Source organism: Hordeum vulgare, chromosome 6H (genome assembly GCF_904849725.1).
Source record: "Hordeum vulgare subsp. vulgare chromosome 6H, MorexV3_pseudomolecules_assembly, whole genome shotgun sequence".
Taxonomy (NCBI): domain Eukaryota; kingdom Viridiplantae; phylum Streptophyta; class Magnoliopsida; order Poales; family Poaceae; genus Hordeum; species Hordeum vulgare.
Genome location: NC_058523.1, coordinates 54122593 through 54141628, shown reverse-complemented (window position 1 = coordinate 54141628; position 19036 = coordinate 54122593).

Sequence of the window (19036 nt, the reverse complement as noted above, 5' to 3'; positions counted from 1 at the left end):
CAGTCCAATGGGTGCTGAGGCACGCAGTGAATATCATTATGTTCTTACTTCAATGACGATTTGAGTAGATACAAGAGTATTTACTTAATGAATCACAAGTCTGAAATATTGAAAGGTTCAATTCTGTTTCGGAGTGAAGTTCGTCGTAACAAGAGGATAAACTGTCTACGATATGATCATAGAAATGAATATCTGAGTTACGAGTTTTGGTACGCAGTTAAGACAATGTGGAAATTGTTTCGCAGTTCATGCCACCTGGAACATCATAGTGTGATGATGTGTCTGAACGTCATAGCCACACACTATTTGGTATGGTGCATACTATGATGTCTCTTATCGAATTACCACTATCGTTTATGAGTTATACATTAGAGACAACTGCATTCACTTTAAATAGGGCACCGCGTATTTCCGTTGAGATGACACAGTATAGATTGAGGTTTAGAGAAATCTAAACTGTCGTTTCTTGAAAGTTTGGGGCTTCGACACTTAGGTGAAAAAGTTTCAGTCTGATAAGCTCGAACCCAAAGCGGATAAATGCATCTTCATAGGATATCCAAAACAGTTGGGTACATCTCCTATCTCAGATCCAAAAGCAAAGTGTTTGTTTCTAGAAACGGATCCTTTCTCGAAGAAAGGTTTCTCTCAAAAGATTTGAGTGGGAGGGTGGTAGAACTTGATGAGGTTATTGAACCATCACTTCAACCAGTGTGTAGCAGGGCGCAGGAAGTTGTTCCTGTGGCGCCTACACCAATTGAAGTGGAAGCTGATGATGGTGATCATTGAGCATCGGATCAAGTTACTACAAGCCTCGTAGGTTGACAAGGTCACGTACTACTGCAGAGTGGTACGGTAACCCTGTCTTGGAATTCATGTTGTTGAGCAACAGTGAACCTACGAGTTATGGAGAAAGCAATGGTGGGCCCGGATTCCGACAAATGGCTGGAAGCCATGAAATCCGAGAGAGGATCCATGTATGAAAACAAAGTGTAGACTTTGGAAGAACTACTTGATGGTCATAGGACTATTGAGTAAAGATGGATCTTTAAAAGGAAGACAGACGATGATGGTGATAAGTCACTATTAAGAAAAGCTCGACTTGTCGCAAAGATGTTTCCGACAAGATCAAACAGTTGAGTATGATGAGACCTTCTCACTCATAGCGATGCTAAAAGTCTGTTAGAATTATGTTAGTAGTTGCTGCATTATTTATGAAATATTGCATGTAGGATGTCAAAACATTGTTTACTCGACGGTTTCCTTGAGAAAACATTGTATGTGATACAACTAGGAGGTTTTTTCGATCCTAAAGATACTAGCAAGTATGCAAGCTCCAGTGATCCTTCAATGGACTGGTGCAAGCATCTCGGAGTTGGAATATACACTTTGATGAGATGATCAAAGATTTTGGGTTTGTACAAGGTTTATGAGAAACTTGTATTTCCAAAGAAGTGAGTGGGAGCACTATAGAATTTCTGATAAGTATATGTGGTTGACATATTGTGGATCAGAAGTATTGTAGAATTTCTGTAAAGCATACAAGGTTGTTTGAAAAGAGTTTTTCAAAGGAATACCTGGATTGCGCTACTTGAACGTTGAGCATCAAACATCTATGGAGATAGATCAAAAGCGCTTAATGGAAGTTTCAACAAGATGCATGCCTTGACAAGATTTTGAAGGAATTCAAAATAGATCAGCAAAGAAGGAGTTCTTGGTTGAGTTGTAAGGTGTGAATTTGAGTAAGACTCAAAACCCGACCCCGGCAGAATAAAGAGAATAGACGAAGGACGTCTTCTATGCCTTAGCCGTAGACTCTAAAGTATGCCATGGTGGGTACCGCACCTGATGTGTGCCTTGACTCAAAGTCTGTTGAGAGGTACAGAGAGTGATCCATGATTGAATCACTAGCAACGGTCAAAATTTATCCTTAGTAACTGATGGACTAAGGAATTTTTCTCGATTATGGAGGTGGTTAAAGAGTTCGTCGTAAAGGGTTACATCGATGCAAGCTTTGACACTAATCCGAATAACTATGAGTAGTGAAACGGATTCCTATAGTAGAGTAGATATTTGGAGTATTTCCGAATAGCACATAGTAGCAGCATCTATAAGATGACATAAAGATTTGTAAAGAACACACGGATCTGAAAGTTTCAGAACCGTTGACTAAAACCTCTCTCACGAGCAAGACGTGATCAGACCCCATAACTATATGGGTGTTGGATTCGTTGGAATCACATGGTGATGTGAACTAGATTATTGACTCTAGTGCAAGTGGGAAACTATTGGAAATATGCCCTAGAGGAAATAATAAATTAGTTATTATTATATTTCTTTGTTCATGATAATCGTTTATTATCCATGCTATAATTGTATTGATTGGAAACATAGTGCATGTGTGGATACATAGACAAAACACTGTCCCTAGTAAGCCTCTAGTTGACTAGCTCGTTGATCAAAGATGGTCAAGGTTTCCTGACCATAGGCAAGTGTTGTCACTTGATAACGGGATCACATCATTAGGAGAATCATGTGATGGACTAGACCCAAATTAATAGACGTAGCATGTTGATCGTGTCATTTTGTTGCTACTGTTTTCTGCGTGTCAAGTATTTGTTCCTGTGACCATGAGATCATATAACTCACTGACACCGGAGGAATGCTTTGTGTGTATCAAACGTCGCAACGTAACTGGGTGACTATAAAGATGCTCGACAGGTATCTCCGAAGGTGTTCGTTGAGTTAGTATGGATCAAGACTGGGATTTGTCACTCCGTGTGACGCAGAGGTATCTCGGGGCCCACTCGGTAATACAACATCACACACAAGCCTTGCAAGCAATGTGACTTAGCGTAAGTTGCGGGATCTTGTATTACGGAACGAGTAAAGAGACTTGCCGGTAAACGAGATTGAAATAGGTATGCGGATACTGACGATCGAATCTCGGGCAAGTAACATACCGAAGGACAAAGGGAATGACATACGGGATTATATGAATCCCTGGCACTGAGGTTCAAACGATAAGATATTTGTAGAATATGTAGGATCCAATATGGGCATCCAGGTCCCGCTATTGGATATTGACCGAGGAGTCTCTCGGGTCATGTCTACATAGTTCTCGAACCCGCAGGGTCTGCACACTTAAGGTTCGACGTTGTTTTATGCGTATTTGAGTTATATGGTTGGTTACCGAATGTTGTTCGGAGTCCCGGATGAGATCACGAACGTCACGAGGGTTTCCGGAATGGTCCGGAAACGAAGATTGATATATAGGATGACCTCATTTGATTACCGGAAGGTTTTCGGAGTTACCGGGAATGTACCGGGAATGACGAATGGATTCCGGGTGTTCACCGGGGGGGGGGGGCAACCCACCTCGGGGAAGCCCAGAGGCCTTGGGGGTGGCGCACCAGCCCTTAGTGGGCTGGTGGGACAGCCCAAGAAGGCCCTATGCGCCATAGGAAGAAAATCAAAGAGAAAAGAAAAAAAAAGGAGGAGGTGGGAAAGGGAAGAAGGACTCCACCTTCCAAACCAAGTTGGATTCGGTTTGGAAGGGGAGACCTTCCCCCCTTTGGCTCGGCCGACCCCCTTGGGGATCCTTGAGCCCCAAGGCAAGGCCCCCCCTCTCCCACCTATATATACGGAGGTTTTAGGGCTGATTTGAGACGACTTTGCCACGGCAGCCCGACCACATACCTCCACGGTTTTACCTCTAGATCGCGTTTCTGCGGAGCTCGGGCGGAGCCCTGCTGAGATTAGATCACCACCAACCTCCAGAGCGCCATCACTCTGCCGGAGAGCTCATCTACCTCTCCGTCTCTCTTGCTGGATCAAGAAGGCCGAGATCATCGTCGAGCTGTACGTGTGCTGAACGCGGAGGTGCCGTCCGTTCGGCACTAGATCGTGGGACTGATCGCATGACGGTTCGCGAGGCGGATCGAGGGATGTGAGGATGTTCCACTACATCAACCATGTTTCTTAACGCTTCTGCTGTGCGGTCTACAAGGGTACGTAGATCGGAAATCCCCTCTCGTAGATGGACATCACCATGATAGGTCTTCGTGCGCGTAGGAAATTTTTTGTTTCCCATGCGACGTTCCCCAACAGAAGAGGACTATGATCCCAAGGGGAAGGAACAAACGAGTTCCGATGAAGAGGAGGCTCCTCTACCTCAACCTGGACGCACTCATGTGGAGTTCAAGAATTCAAGCCTCCCTAACCAAAGGAAGAAGCCTAAGACCTTGTTTATCCCTTCTCGTTTCTTGGAGGAGAGTAAGCAGGAACTTTGCCATAGAGTGTTGAAGCTTGAGGAGGAAAATGACGATCTGAGGGAGCAGATCTTTATGCTCAAGTGGAAATTAGACAAGCTCAAGACTGCTTCAACAACTCCACCACCATCACTGTAGTGCCCCAAGTGTAAAGCTTTCCCTTTTTGTAACCTTCCATGTGGGATGCATGTATGATTTCTTGTGTCACCTTGTATTCTTTTTTTGCATGCATGCATCCATGCCATACCATTCTTGCCATACCTTATGATTGCATGTGTTCACTTGTGAAGTTGTGTTTGGATACATTGTGGTTTTATGTGGTGATGCTCATGAGGTGATGGAGTGTGTAGTAGTTGTGGTGGTTCTTTCCTTCAAACCCCTTTGGGTTGCAAACCCCTTTGCAAATTCAAAGCCCTCTCTTTCTTTTATCTCATGTTCAAAATTCCATCTTCCCCAAATCTGATTTAAAAAAATGTCTTGGGTTTGGAGTAAATTGTGGAGATGATGATGTGATTATTTGGAGTTTTATTCTTGGACTTGAGGGTGCATATAAATCACAAAACAGAATAAATAAATGCTGTTTTGGATTTATGAAAGTAGCCCCATAAATGTTGGAAGTATTTTATTTAAATAGCTGGTTCATTTTCAGGTCCAGGGCAATTTTCCTTTTGATTTTATCCCTTTTATTTTGCCCTCTGCCTATTTTCCTTTTCCCTGTTTTAATTAAATAGGAAGCAGTCCAGGGTGCTCTCTTTCTCTATCTGGCGCACCTAAGTGGGCTTACTCCCACTTAGAGGCCCATCTCCTCTCCCTCGCAGCCCAGTGCTCGTCCCTCGTCGTCAACCTCCTTTCCAGCGAGGCAGTGGGACCCTCCTATCATTCTCTCTCTCTCGTCCCCCTCTGTTCCCCGGAGAGAGAGCCGCGCACATGGTGCCGTCGCGCGTCCCTCGCTCCCCCCTCTCGCCCTATAAAGATCCTTGGCGTCCGTGCAATCGCTAGGGTTCCTCCCCGCCGTCGCTCCGTCCAGATCTCGTTCCCCCTCTATCTCTCTCGTCGCAGCAAGGTAAGAAGAAGCTCAACTCCGCCAAGGCCGAAGGATGAAGGTCGTCGTCACCGTCGTTCTGCTTCCTATTCTTCCTCGTCGAAGGGACCAGCAGCTCGAGGGCATCTCCAGGAGCCCGTTCCCACAGTTGGGTCGACCGCCGCAGCTCTGCTTCGTCTTCTTCGCGGAGGCGCCCCTTCTCCGACGATCTCCGTCGCGCCGTTGCTCTGCTTCCACTACTTCCTCTACGGGCGTTCCTTCTTCGACCCGTACCTGAGGTAGTGATTCCCCCTCCTTCTCCCTGTCGTGGATCGGTCGTCGTAGCTGCTAGATGGGTGAGCTCGTCGTCTCTGTCGCCGGAGCGCCGCTCACCGTGGATCCGTCGCTGTAGGGCCCCTCGGGCGTAGTTAGGTGCAGGAATGGAACCGTGGGTGCTTCTGCATCCTTCCATAGCGAGCGCTTAGTCCAATTGCAAGCAGATCGCCGACGAGGTCCCTCCCCTGTTCCGGCAAGTCGTCGGCAGCAGAGTTAGCAGTAGGGGTGCTTCTTCTGATTTGCTGCCCCTATGTAGTCAAGTGTCGAGCCGTAGCCTAGTGGTAGCAGTGTGTGGTGCCCGGTGAGAGGGCGTGGGTTCGATCCCCCCTTGGCACACCTTTTGTGTTTCGAATTAAACTGCACAGTAGCAACAGGAACAGGTTATCCTATTTACTCCCCTACCCTGTCGACAAAGTGGCAGTGGCGTAGTGGCTTGGTGCTGTTGCTGTGTACAGGAGGTTCTGGGTTCGATTCCCAGGAGCCTCTGTTGCATTTTTCTTGTCATTTATTTTATTTTCTATTACTTTTGTTGTTTCACCACTTTGTGCCTAGTCTATAGTCATCAAAGTGGCATATTTTGTTCCTAACTCCTGCTATCAAAGGTGAGGCAGAGAGTGTGCATGTTTGTGTGTGTGTGTGTGCACACACTTGTAGTAGGCAAGTGCATGTGTGTATGTATGTATGTGTGTATGTGGTGGAGCTAGTGCATGTATGTATGTGTGTATGTGGCTAAGGTGATGTATTTCACACATGTTCTTGCTAGTATGTGCATATGGGTGTATGTAGATGCACTTGGCAGATTCATGTGTCGTATGTATGTGTAGGTTTTGTGAGAGATAGATTGTGTGTGTATGTGTTCTAGCTAGTATGTGCTGGTGGTGTAATTGCAGCTAGCTTGTGTGCATAGGAGTTGTGGTGATGATATGTGTGTGTGGTGAAACAGCCCCATTGGCAACACTTGTGCGCCTCCTCATGTTCATATGAGAGAGGGCATGATTTGTGAGTGTGTGGGTGATCTAGTGAAAGAAGTGCTTGTGATGTTGTTGTGCATGACACAAACATGGGGTTCAAACCCTCATGTCAATATTGTCTTTGTGCACATGAGCATAGCTATGTAGTAGTTGTTCTAGTGATAGTCACATGAGATGTTGCACTATTCACTATACATGATTTGGAGTAGCTTCTTCCTTCTTAATTTGTGGTCACTTGTTCCAAGTAAGTGCCCACATATTATATATGATTTTGGGGTAGAATCTCCCAAAGAATCCATTGGTGAACTCAGTTTTGCCATTGGGATAATTTCTGGAGATGACATATTTTCATTTTCTTCTATGTTTAGAGCTTGGTTCCATGTGATTTGTTGAGCACAAAGGTTTGCTTCTTGGTTGTGCTAGTAAAGGGTGATCCCCTCTACCTCATGTTGGTTTCATCTCCTGATTAGGATTTCATATGTGCAAGTTATGCCCACTCAAAGTAGGCATGTGGCTGAAATTCCAGATTAGTGAAAATCTCACTAAGTCTGAGAATCTGTTTATATTTTCTTCACTTGTTGATGAGGTTGTGCAGGTCAATGTGTTGTGATCTAGCCTTAGCTTTAAACTAGAAAGTTGGACCTGATATGTTTGTCTAGCTCCCTGTAAAATTTAATGTCATTTGGAGTCCTGTTGATATTGTTTTGGCAGCTGTCAAAATGCTTCAGAGCAAAGACAGAAAGTGAGAATCTGGAATTTTTACTAAGTCCCTGAAAACTGATATTTTTGGGCAAGTTTGCAGCCTTGTAACTTCCTGTGTTTAATTCCGTTTTGTGTGATTCTTGCTTGTGCTTGTATTATTCTTGGATAGCTACCGCCACATATATTATTTGTCATATTTGGGTGGCTGTAGGTGCTTTGCATGTAGCTCACAAAGTGCTATGATGCAGTTTATGGCAGATTGTGTAGTTTTGACATTTTGATGTCTATGGGTGCTTAGTTGATGATGTGGTGTTCTTCCTTGATCCACCCCATTCATGTTGGTTTGTTTTATGTCTTGGAAACCTGGGAATACTAGAGATTGTGCCATTTGAGTGTGTGGTGATGATTTTGACACGTAGGGCTTCATATCTTGTTTCGTTGATTCCCGTTGATCCGTAGCTCCGATTGTAATGTTCTTTATATGGTTTTGCATCGTTTTCACGAGACACATATGATCATGTCATTTTCATGCATGTCAAAGTAGCTTAGGATGCAGTTCTGTCCAGGAACATGTATTTGCTTCTTTTGCTTGTGCTAGTGATAGAAATAGTGATGCATGCTCATATTCATCTCATGCATCATGTGCTTGTTGCATCTTGAGGTGCTGTTGTTCATTGGATGTTATTCTTATGTTGGGTAGCACCGGTATCAGAGAACGAATACGTGGAGTCAGGAGAGTACGTGCAGGACGATCAAGAACCATTCCAAGCTGAGGATATCACAGGCAAGATGATATAACCTTGATTCCATCTCTAGACTTGTTATGCAAGATTACGTTTCCTTGTCATATGCTCGCTGCCTACCACTGAAATATTTGCCTCATGATATGCCATGAAACCAAACACTACCCTTTCCTAGAAAACTTGAATGGCTAAGTAGGCTTTGCTCAGCTACTAATGTTAGCGTTGCGAGATGCAAGTGCTTTGACTCATGTGACAACATGAGCTTGATATCATTATCTTAATTTTGTTATTTAATTAATGCACCTATATACTTGGTAAATGACGGAAGGCCTAGCCTTTTGCCGGGTGTTTTGTTTCGTTATTGCCGCCATAGTTACCGGCTACCGGTGTTTGATTCCATATTGATCGCTCCTAACACGTTCGGGGTTGTTATGGGGACCCCCTCGATAAATCACGTAGTGCTAAGACTTGTCCGGCAGGACCCAACATTGGTGTTAATTTGCTAATCACTTAATAATAATCTGCATAGGGAATGGCCTACCCGAGGAATTTAATCAACAACCCGGGCCGGTGCTCCTCATGAGTGTTGGTACAAACTAGAGCGCCGTGCGGGGCCATCCCGGGGCAACTCGTGAGATTTCTCTGGCAACTGTACGCTTCGCTTATCCGGCGTGTCCTGAGACTGAGATACGCGGCTCTTATCAGGGTCTTCGACGCGTCGGGATGTCCTGCTAGTCTTGTCTTACCTTAGCGATATATCTTGCATATAGGAATCCCGGTGAAGCTTTGGTTCTCCCCAGAGTTGAGGTTTTCCTCTAAGGAATCCGACGAGATCACGAGATTCGTGATAGAGGATTACTTTGCGGCCTGTGTACGTTTGTGATGGACTAGTTGGAGCACCCCCTGCAGGGTTTAATCTTTAAAGCCGTGCCCGCGGTTATGTGGCAACTTGGAATATTTTGTTAACATCCGGTAATAGATAACTTAAGAATAAGCTAATAAAATTGCCAACTATGTGCGTAACCGTGACTGTCCCCTCGAAGATCTCTCTTCGATCGGGAACACGGTGGGGTTATGAATGACGTAGGTAGGTGTTCAGGATCACTTAGTGATCAAGTATTCTGACCGCTAGTATAGTCCACCTTCTTGAATGCTCTACGTAAGTTAGCCACAATATCAAGCTTACGATGCTGCAACCTTAAACACCCTACCCTATCCAACCTAATAACTTGACTAGTTCTGGCACCGAGGTTATAGATTGCTGAGTCCCCGTGGCTCACAGTTTCCTTCACAACACCAACAGGTTCAGGTACCCCAGAGACAGGTGATCCCGACGGCACGCAGCTGGCGTGGCAGTACGATGAGGAGACCGACCGCCTGTATGTGAACTATCCACAAGATTGAGGCGTGGTCGTGATCGTGGGCCAGCAGGCAGGGTAGCATAGCCATTTCCCTTGTTTTGTAGTCCGTAGCGGAACTACTTTGATTGTATGCATGATGTACTCTGATATATTAATGAGAAGGCAATTGAACCCCTAATTGTCTATCTGTATTATTATGTATGTGCTATGATACCTTGTTTGCGAGACGCTTAGATGCGTTCCTTTCCAATTCGGGGCCACGATCCCCAGATCGGAAAGGATCGCATCTTAGTCGTTACAATCACCACCAAAGGAAGACAACTAAGCATTGGTATGGGCAATCCCCTTGGCTTTTGCCAAGCTTGGGGGAGTTGCCCTGGTATCGTATCACCTTTATATCTTTTGCTTTTACCTTTGTTTTAGTTCTTTCCTTTTCAGTTTTTATTTCTTCTCTTAGTGGAATAAGTCTTTAGTGTTTAGTTTGAGTATTTTGCCTTGTGTCTCCCCCTATGTATTCGAGCTTGCGAGGTATATAATAAAGAGTATCTTAGTCGAGGGCTTTGTTTTGTGCCGTGATCAAAAGTATGAAAAGAATGATAGCATGAAAGATCATGAGATGATCTTATGGAAAGTGATAGCTTCACATATAACAAGTGTGATGATTGAAACTTGTTGAGAATAGACCAACATAGACCTCAGTCATTGTTGCAATTAATAAGAAGTAATAAAGGAAAGAGAGGTTCACATATAAATATATCATCTTAGACACTTTCTATAATTGTGAGCACTCACCAAACTATTACATGCTTAGAAGTAGATGTTGGACAAGGAAGACAACATAATGAATTGTGTTTGCTTGTTTCCAAACAATGTTATATGATTAGAGATCCCTTAGCATGTGATGATTGCTTCCACCTCATATTAGCAAAAACTCCCGCACCAAGTAGAGATACTACTTGTGCATCCATAAACCTTCAACCCAGTTTTGCCATGAGAGTCCACCATACCTACCTATGGATTGAATAAGATCCCTCAAGTAAGTTGTCATCGGTGCAAGCAATAAAAATTGCCCTCTAATATGTATGATCTATTAGTGTGTGGAAAATAAGCTTTATACGAACCTGTGATGAGGAAGACATAAAAGCGACAGACTGCATAATAAAGGTCTTTATCATAGGAGGCAATATAAAGTGACGTTCCTCCGCACTAAGAGGACACACATCCAAACCTCAAAAGCGCATGACAACCTCTGCTTCCCTCTGCGAAGGACCTATCTTGTACCTTTACTTTTTGCCCTTGTAAGAGTCATGGCGATCTTCACCAATTCCTTATTTCGCCTTTATCTTGGCTACCGTCATATGCTTGGGAAAGATCTATATTCATATATCAACTTGGAGATGAGTACTTATGCTTTATTATTGTTGAATTTACCCTTGAGGTAAATGGTTGGGAGGCAAAATTATAAGCCCCCATCTTTCTTTGTGTCCAACTGAAACTTTGATACTATGAGTACCACGTGAGTTGAAACAATTGTGGAAAACAAAAGAGATGATTGAGTATGTGGATTTGCTTTACAAGCTCTTATTTGGCTCTTCCTGATGTGATGATAAATTGCAATTGCTTCAATGACTATGGACTGTTGTTGGCTACTTCTCGGTAAGGTTTTTATTTCATACTTTGCTTTGTGCAGGAATTGTTACTTTCCCATAAGAATCTTTATGATATATTGTTGTTCTATGTGTGATCATGATGCCCTCATGTCCGTATTATGTTTTATCGACACCTTCATACCTACACATGTGGACATGTTATGGGTCTTGGTTTTCGCTTGAGGACAAGCGAGGTCTAAGCTTGGGGGAGTTGATACGTCCATTTTGCATCATGCTGTCATGTTGATATTTATCGCTTTATGGACTGTTATTATACTTTGTGGTACCATACTTATGCATTTTCTCTCTTATTTTGCAAGGTTTATTTGAAGAGGGAGAATACCGGCACCTGGAATTCTGGAATGGAAAAGGAGCAAGTCCAAGTCCTCTATTGTGCGCAACTCCAAATGCCCTAAAAATCGACGTGGATTTTTTTGGGAAGATATAAAAATACTGGGCGAAAGAAGTGTCAGAGGGGAGCTGCCAGGGGCCCACGAGCCTGGTTGCTGCAACCTACCCCCCTGGTCGCGGCAACAGGGCTTGTGGGCACCCTGGTGGCCCACTGGCCCCCTCCTTTTCTATATGAAGGGTTTCGTCCGAGAAAAAATCAGGGTGGAGCTTTTTCGTGGATTCTCCGTCGCCACGAGGCGGAACTTGAGCAGAACCAATCTAGAGCTCCGGCTGGACGATCCTGCCGGGGAAATCGTCTCCATCGTCATCACCAACACTCCTCTCGTCGGAGGGGAGTCATCTCCATCAACATCTTCATCAGCACCATCTCCTCTACAAACCCTAGTTCATCTCTTGTAACCAATCTCCGTCTCGCGACTCCGATTGGTATTTGTAAGGTTGCTAGTAGTGTTGATTACTCTTTGTAGTTGATGCTAGTTAGATTACTTGGTGGAAGAGTTTATGTTCAGATCCTTGATGCTACTCATTACACCTCTGATCATGATTATGATTATGCTTTGTGAGTAGTTACTTTTGTTCCTGAGGACATGGGATAAGTCATGCTGATAATAGTCATGTGAATTTGGTATTCGTTCGGTATTTTGATATGATGTATGTTGGCTTTTCCTCTAGTGGTGTTATGTGAACGTCGACTACATAACACTTCACCATATTTGGGCCTAGAGGAAGGCATTGGGGAGTAGTAAATAGATGATGGGTTGCTAGAGTTACAGAAGCTTAAACCCCAGTCTATGTGTTGCTTCGTAAGGGGCTCATTTGGATCCACTAGTTTAATGCTATGGTTAGACGTTGTCTTAATTCTTATTTCGTAGTTGCAGATGCTTGCGAGAGGGGTTAATCATAAGTGGGATGCTTGTCCAAGTAAGGGCAGTACCCAAGCGCCGGTCCACCCACATATCAAACTATCAAAGTAACGAACGCGAATCATATGAACATGATGAAGCTAGCATGACAGAAATTCCCGTGTGTCCTCGGGAGCGTTTTTCCTCTTATAAGACTTTGTTCAGGCTTGTCCCTTGCTACAAGAGGGATTGGACCACTTTTCTGCACCGTTGCTACTACTTGTTACTTGTTACTTTTCGCCTGCTACGTTTCACCTCACTACACCATCACTTGTTACCGCTACTTTCAGTGCTTGCAGTTATTACCTTGCTAAAAACCGTTTATCAGAGCCTTCTGCTCCTCGTTGGGTTCGACACTCTTACTTATCGAAGGACTACGATTGATCCCCTATACTTGTGGGTCATCACTTCCCCCCACCATGCCTTGGATAAACCCGATGTATCTAACATGGCGTTAACCAAATTAGTTAGAGTACATTTTTTTGGCTCGTCAACCCCGTTTGATTGGGGTGAATAGGGATGCATCCTATCATGAATAATGTTGTGTTCCGCACAAAAAGAATCACACTCATTTGAGAAGTACTCTCCATCACGATCAGACCAGACTCGTTTAATTTTCTTTTCAATTTGATTCTCAACTTCTGCCTTATAGATTTTAAAGTAGTGTAGAGCTTCATCTTTAGTATTTAACAAATACACATAGCAATATCTAGTGGAATCATCTATCATTGTCATAAAATATTTCTTTTCACCTTTATTCAAGACACCATTCATCTCACAAAGATCAGAATGTATGAGTTCTAAGGGCGCCAAGTGTCTCTCTTCTATAGCCTTGTGAGGCTTGCGAGGTTGCTTTGCTTGCACACACGAATGGAACTTAGAACCGTTGGCTAAAGAGAAACTCAGGATTAAATTCAGTTTTGCTAGCCGCGACATAACACCGAAACTAATGTGACAAAGACGTGAATGCCAAACTTCAGATTCATTAACACTCGAATGAATATTGTTCACAACTTTATTACAAAAATCTCCAAGGGAAAGGTGGAACAGACCTCCGCATTCATAACCTTTTCCAATAAAAAGCCCATATTTCATAAGAACTACTTTATTAGACTTGAAAATCAACTTAAACCCTTTTCTACAAGGAAGGGAGCCACTAACGGGGTTCTTCTTGATGGCGGGAACATGCTGCACGTTCTTCAGTTGCACGATCTTTCCGAAGTAAATTTCAGATCGACCGTGCCAACACCAAGAACAGAAGCACTCACGCCATTCCCCATCAATACGAACCCTAGGCCTGTGACGTGGTAAGAAGAGAACAATCCGATGTTAGCACACACATGAATATTTACACTTGTGTCCACCCACCAATAGGTAGATTGACAAACTAAAAATGGAGTAAACAAATTACCGTACCTAGATGCACCACTTTCGTTGTTGCTCACAATCATATTGGCAGACTTGAAACTTGGTTGAGTGGTCGTGACAATTCTTCACTTTAGCCGCTCTGTGTAGGTGGTGTGGTCCATCTGGCACCCCAACATCGGGGTGACAGCGCAACCCCTTTGATGTCATGTCTTCCCGTGGCATCGGGCTTCGCATTGGAGGTAAACGGTGGCATCCCCTAGCGCCACATGTGCATTTATCATGGGAGACAGCCGTCTCGTGCCCTGTGTGGGCTAGCCCATGTCCCATGTCCTACTATTTCTTACCGGCGATCGGATCTTTACTTCACGGGTTTCATGGCCGTCAGACATGTGCATGAAAGGGAATAACCAAGGACGGACGCCAACGAAGATTAGACTAGATTGTGTATCGCATGTAATTATATGGATTTAAGATTTTGCTAATAACGCACCCGGTTGTGAATGAGGACATTTGACACGTGACTAGTGATACGTCTCCATCGTATCTACTTTTCCAAACTCTTTTGCCCTTGTTTTGGACTCTAATTTGCATGATTTGAATGGAACTAACCCAGACTGACGCTGTTTTCAGCAGAATTACCTTGGTGTTATTTTTGTGCAGAAATCAAAGTTCTCCAAACGTCCTGAAAATTTACGGGGAGCAGTTTTGGAAAATATGAAAAATATATGCGCCAAGTTCCACCCGAGGGGGTGGCCAGTGGGCCACAATACCTAGCTCCGCCACCACCCCCTGGTGGCGGTGGGCAGGCTTGTGGGGCTCACACGGCTCTGCCGCCCCAACCTCAGGTCTATAAGTCCCCTTTCGTCCAACAAAAAATAAAAAGAGAAGTTTTCGTCGCGTTTGCGATACGGAGGCGCCGCCACCACCTGTTCTTCATCTCGAGGGCAGATCTGGAGTCCGTCTTGGGCTCCGGAGAGGGGAAATCGTCGCCATCGTCATCATCAACCTTCTTGCCTCTCCAATTCCATGAAGCTCTTCGTTGTTCGTGAGTAATCTATTCGTAGGCTCGCTGGGCGGTGATGAGTAGGATGAGATCTATCATGTAATCGAGTTAGTTTTGATGGGGATTGATCCCTAGTATCCACTATGTTTTGAGATTGATGTTGCTACTACTTTGCCATGCTTAATGCTTGTCACTACGGCCCGAGTGCCATGATTTCAGATCTGAAATTATTATGTTGTAACCAATATATGTGTATTTTAGATCCGATCTTGCAAGTTGTAGTTACCTACTATGTGTTATGATCCGGCAACCCCGGAGTGACAATAACCAGAACCACTCCCGGTGATGACCATAGTTTGAGGAGTTCATGTGTTCACCAAGTGCTAATGCTTTGGTCCGGTTCTTTATTAAAAGGAGAACCTTAATATCCCGTAGTTTCCTTTTGTACCCCGCTGCCGCGGGAGGGATGGACAATAGATGTCATGCAAGTTCTTTTCCCTAAGCACGTATGACGACACACGGAATGCATGCCTACATCACATTGACGAAAGGGTGCTAGCCACATATCTCTCCGTGTTATAGCTGTTGCATGATGAATATCATCCAAACAAATCACCGACCCATTGCCTACGAGTTTGTCCTACTACTGTTGTTACTTGTCTTGCTCTGCTGCTGCTACTACTGTTGCTACTTCTATTACTTGTCTTGCTCTGCTGCTACTGTTGCTACTACTGTCGCTTGCTACTGTTGCTACTTGCTACTGCTGTCACTACTGCTGTTCCTTGCCACTGCCGTTACTCGCTACTTTGTTGTTACTACTTTGCTTGCAGATACTAATCTTTCAGGTGTGGTTGAATCTGACAATTCAACTGCTAATACTTGAGAGTATTCTCTCACCTCCCGTCGTGCGAATCAACAAATTTGGATCGAATACTCTACCCTCGAAAACTGCTGCAATCCCATGCGCTTGTGGGCCGTCAACAATATTCTTCTAGTTTCGATTGCCGGAGAGTGCTAACAACATCCTTCTCGTGCCGTTGCAAAGGGGAAGAACAGTTGACATCAAGCATTTTTCTGGCGCCGTTGCCGGGGAGGTATTGCTATATTCTCTGAGTCACTTGGGATTTATATCTGCGGATCACTATGAAGAATCTAAAGGATCCGAAGACCAAAGTCTTGCCCTCAACTACGAGGGGAGGTAAGGAATTGCCATCTCGCTCTGCACTTGATTCACCTTCAGTTATGAGTAAGTTTGCGTCATCACCTCTTGCTAGAAATCTTGATATGTCGCCTGTGCTTGATGATGCTTATGATACTATGCCTGATGATGCTATGCTTGATATTGCTAGAGATGCTATGCTTGATACTGCTTTGCCTGATGATGCTAGAGATGCTATATTGCCTGATGTTGCTATGCTTGATACTGCTAGAGATACTGCCACCACTATTGAGATAGAACCTGCTTTTGCTCCTGCTAGATCTAGCTCTCCTAGATATGAATTGCCTGATATACCTGAGGGTTACGTTATGGAGGGAGAGATAGCTGAGGATTTTCTTGCATGTAAGGATGCTTATGACGCTGAGAAATTACTTCTCAAGTGGAAGGAAAAATCTCGGGAAACTAGGATGAAATATGACCCGAAGTTTGCCACTTCACCTATCTTTATCACCGATAAGGATTATGAATTCTCTGTCGATCCTGAGATAATCTCTCTAATAGAATCTGATCCTTTTCACAGATATGAGTCTGATACGGTCATAGCCCATCTTGCCAAACTACACGAAATAGCCAACCTTTTCACTAATGAGGAGAAGATCCGCCACTACTATATCCTTAAGCTATTTCCTTTCTCTCTAAAGGATGACGCTAAAGCCTGGTTCACCTCTCTTGCTCCTGGATGTGTGCGTAGTCCCCAGGAGATGGTCTATTACTTCTGTGAGAAATATTTCTCTGCTCATAAGAAGCAAGCTGCCTTGCAGGAAATATACAACTTTGCTCAACTCCAAGAAGAGAGTCTCCCACAAGCTTGGGGGAGGCTCGTCCAGCTACAGAATGCTTTTCCTGATCACCCTCTTAAGAAGAACGAGATACTTGATATCCTCTATAACGGACTTACCGATGCCTCTAGAGACCACCTAGATAGTTGTGTCGGTTGTGTTTTTAGGGAACGAACTGTAGAACAAGCTGAGACTCTACTGAATAACATCTTGATCGACGATAATGCTTGGACTATTCCCGAACCATCTCCTAAGCCAACTCCGAAGAAAAGAGGTATTCTCTTCCTCAGTCTCGAAGATATGCAAGAAGCCAAGAAATCCATGCAAGAGAAAGGCATTAGATCTGAAGATGTCAAAAATCTACCACCCATCGAAGAGATCCATGGTCTCGACAACCCGATACACGTAGTAGAAGTGAATTCTCTGCGTAGGTTTGATGAGGGTGATATTCCTTTTGATAAACCTGCTAGCCTATGCGTTGATGAATTTGACAACTTTGTTGCCAAACAACAGAGTTTCAATGATTATGTTAGCAGACATTTGGAACAAAGTACTCATATGCTTAGCCACTTAAGTGCTTATGTAGACAGAAATGTCAATGATCTGAAGCTTCTGAGTAAACATGCATCTATGATTACTACTCAGGTAGAACAAGTACTTAAAGCTTAGAATGACTTACTCAATGAATTAAAAGACAACTCTGTCAAAGTCATTACTAGAGGAGGCAAAATGACTCAGGAACCGTTGTATCCTGAAGGTCATCCTAAGAGAATTGATCAAGATTCTCAAGGACTCAATGATGATACACCTAGTCATCCTAAAGAGAAGAAGAAGGATGATAGAAACCTGCACGCTAGTTCACCAAATACTGTCACACCTGAAGAACCTAATGATATTTCTGCGTCTGATGTAGAAACACAATCTGGTGATGAACAGGAACCTGGTGACAATATGGACAGTGATGTTCATAATAATGCTCAACCTAGCAATGGTAAGGATGTGGAGATTGAGCCGACGGTTAATCCTGATAACCCACAACCTAAGAAGTACGATAAGAATGACTTCACTGCTAGGAAGCATGGTAAAGAAAGGGAGCCATGGGTTCAGAGACCTGTGCCCTTTCCTCCTAAGCCATCCAAGAAAAAGGATGATGAGGATTTTGAGCGCTTCGTTGAGATGATAAGACCCGTCTTCTGCAGATGCGCTTAATTGATATGATCAAGATGTCTCTGTATGCCAAGTACATGAAAGATATCGTGACTCATAAACGGAAGATACCAGATCTTGAGATCTCCACCATGCTTGCCAATTATACTTTTAAAGGTGGAACTCCTAAGAAACTTGGTGAACCCGGAGTGCCCACTATACCTTGCTCCATTAAAGGAAACTACGTAAGAACTGCCTTATGTGACCTTGGAGCCGGTGTTAGTGTTATGTCGCTCTCTCTTTATCGTAGACTTGAATTGGATAAGTTGACACCCACTGAAATTTCTTTTCAAATGGCCGACAAATCAACTGCTTTCCCTATCAGCATTTGCGAGGATGTGCCTGTTGTGGTTGCTAACACCACTATCTTAACAGACTTTGTTATCTTGGATATTCCCGAGGACGATGCCATGGTTGTCATCCTCGGAAGACCCTTTTTAAACACTGCAGGGGCTGTTATAGATTGCAACAAAGGCAATGTCACTTTCCATGTCAACGGTAATGAGCACACCGTGCACTTTCCGAAGAAACAATATCAAGTACATTGTATCAATGCTATCGAAAAGACTTCATCGATTCTCATTGGGAGCTTTGAATGCCCTATTCCTCGTGTCAAGATGAAGTATGATTTGCTTGTTGGGGAGATACATATCCCCATTGAGGTGATTTAGTGGCTATTCGAAAATTCTCTGTTCTCATGCGATTCGAGAAGGTTTTTTCATAAGGACTTGATCAACCCCATTGACGGATTTCTTTTGATGACCGTGAAACGGATGAATCAAAGAGTCACATACCTCTGTTTTGAGTTTTCATTTTCTTTTGCTTAGAAGAAAAATGATAGAATTAATTTAGCTTTTCATGTTTTCTGTTTTAGCGTCCCGGAGAAAAATACCTCGAAAATAGAAGTTCTCCGATGGTCCTGAAAATTTAGTATGATTTTTTTATGGAATTTTTGAAAATTTCTGGGCCTGAGAGCTGGCCTGGGGCCCAGACCAGTGGGCCACAAGCCCTGCCACCGCCACCTACACCCTGGTGGCAGGGTGCAAGCTTGTGGGGCCCACAGGCACCCCCTTCACTCATTCCAGCTCTCAGCCTCT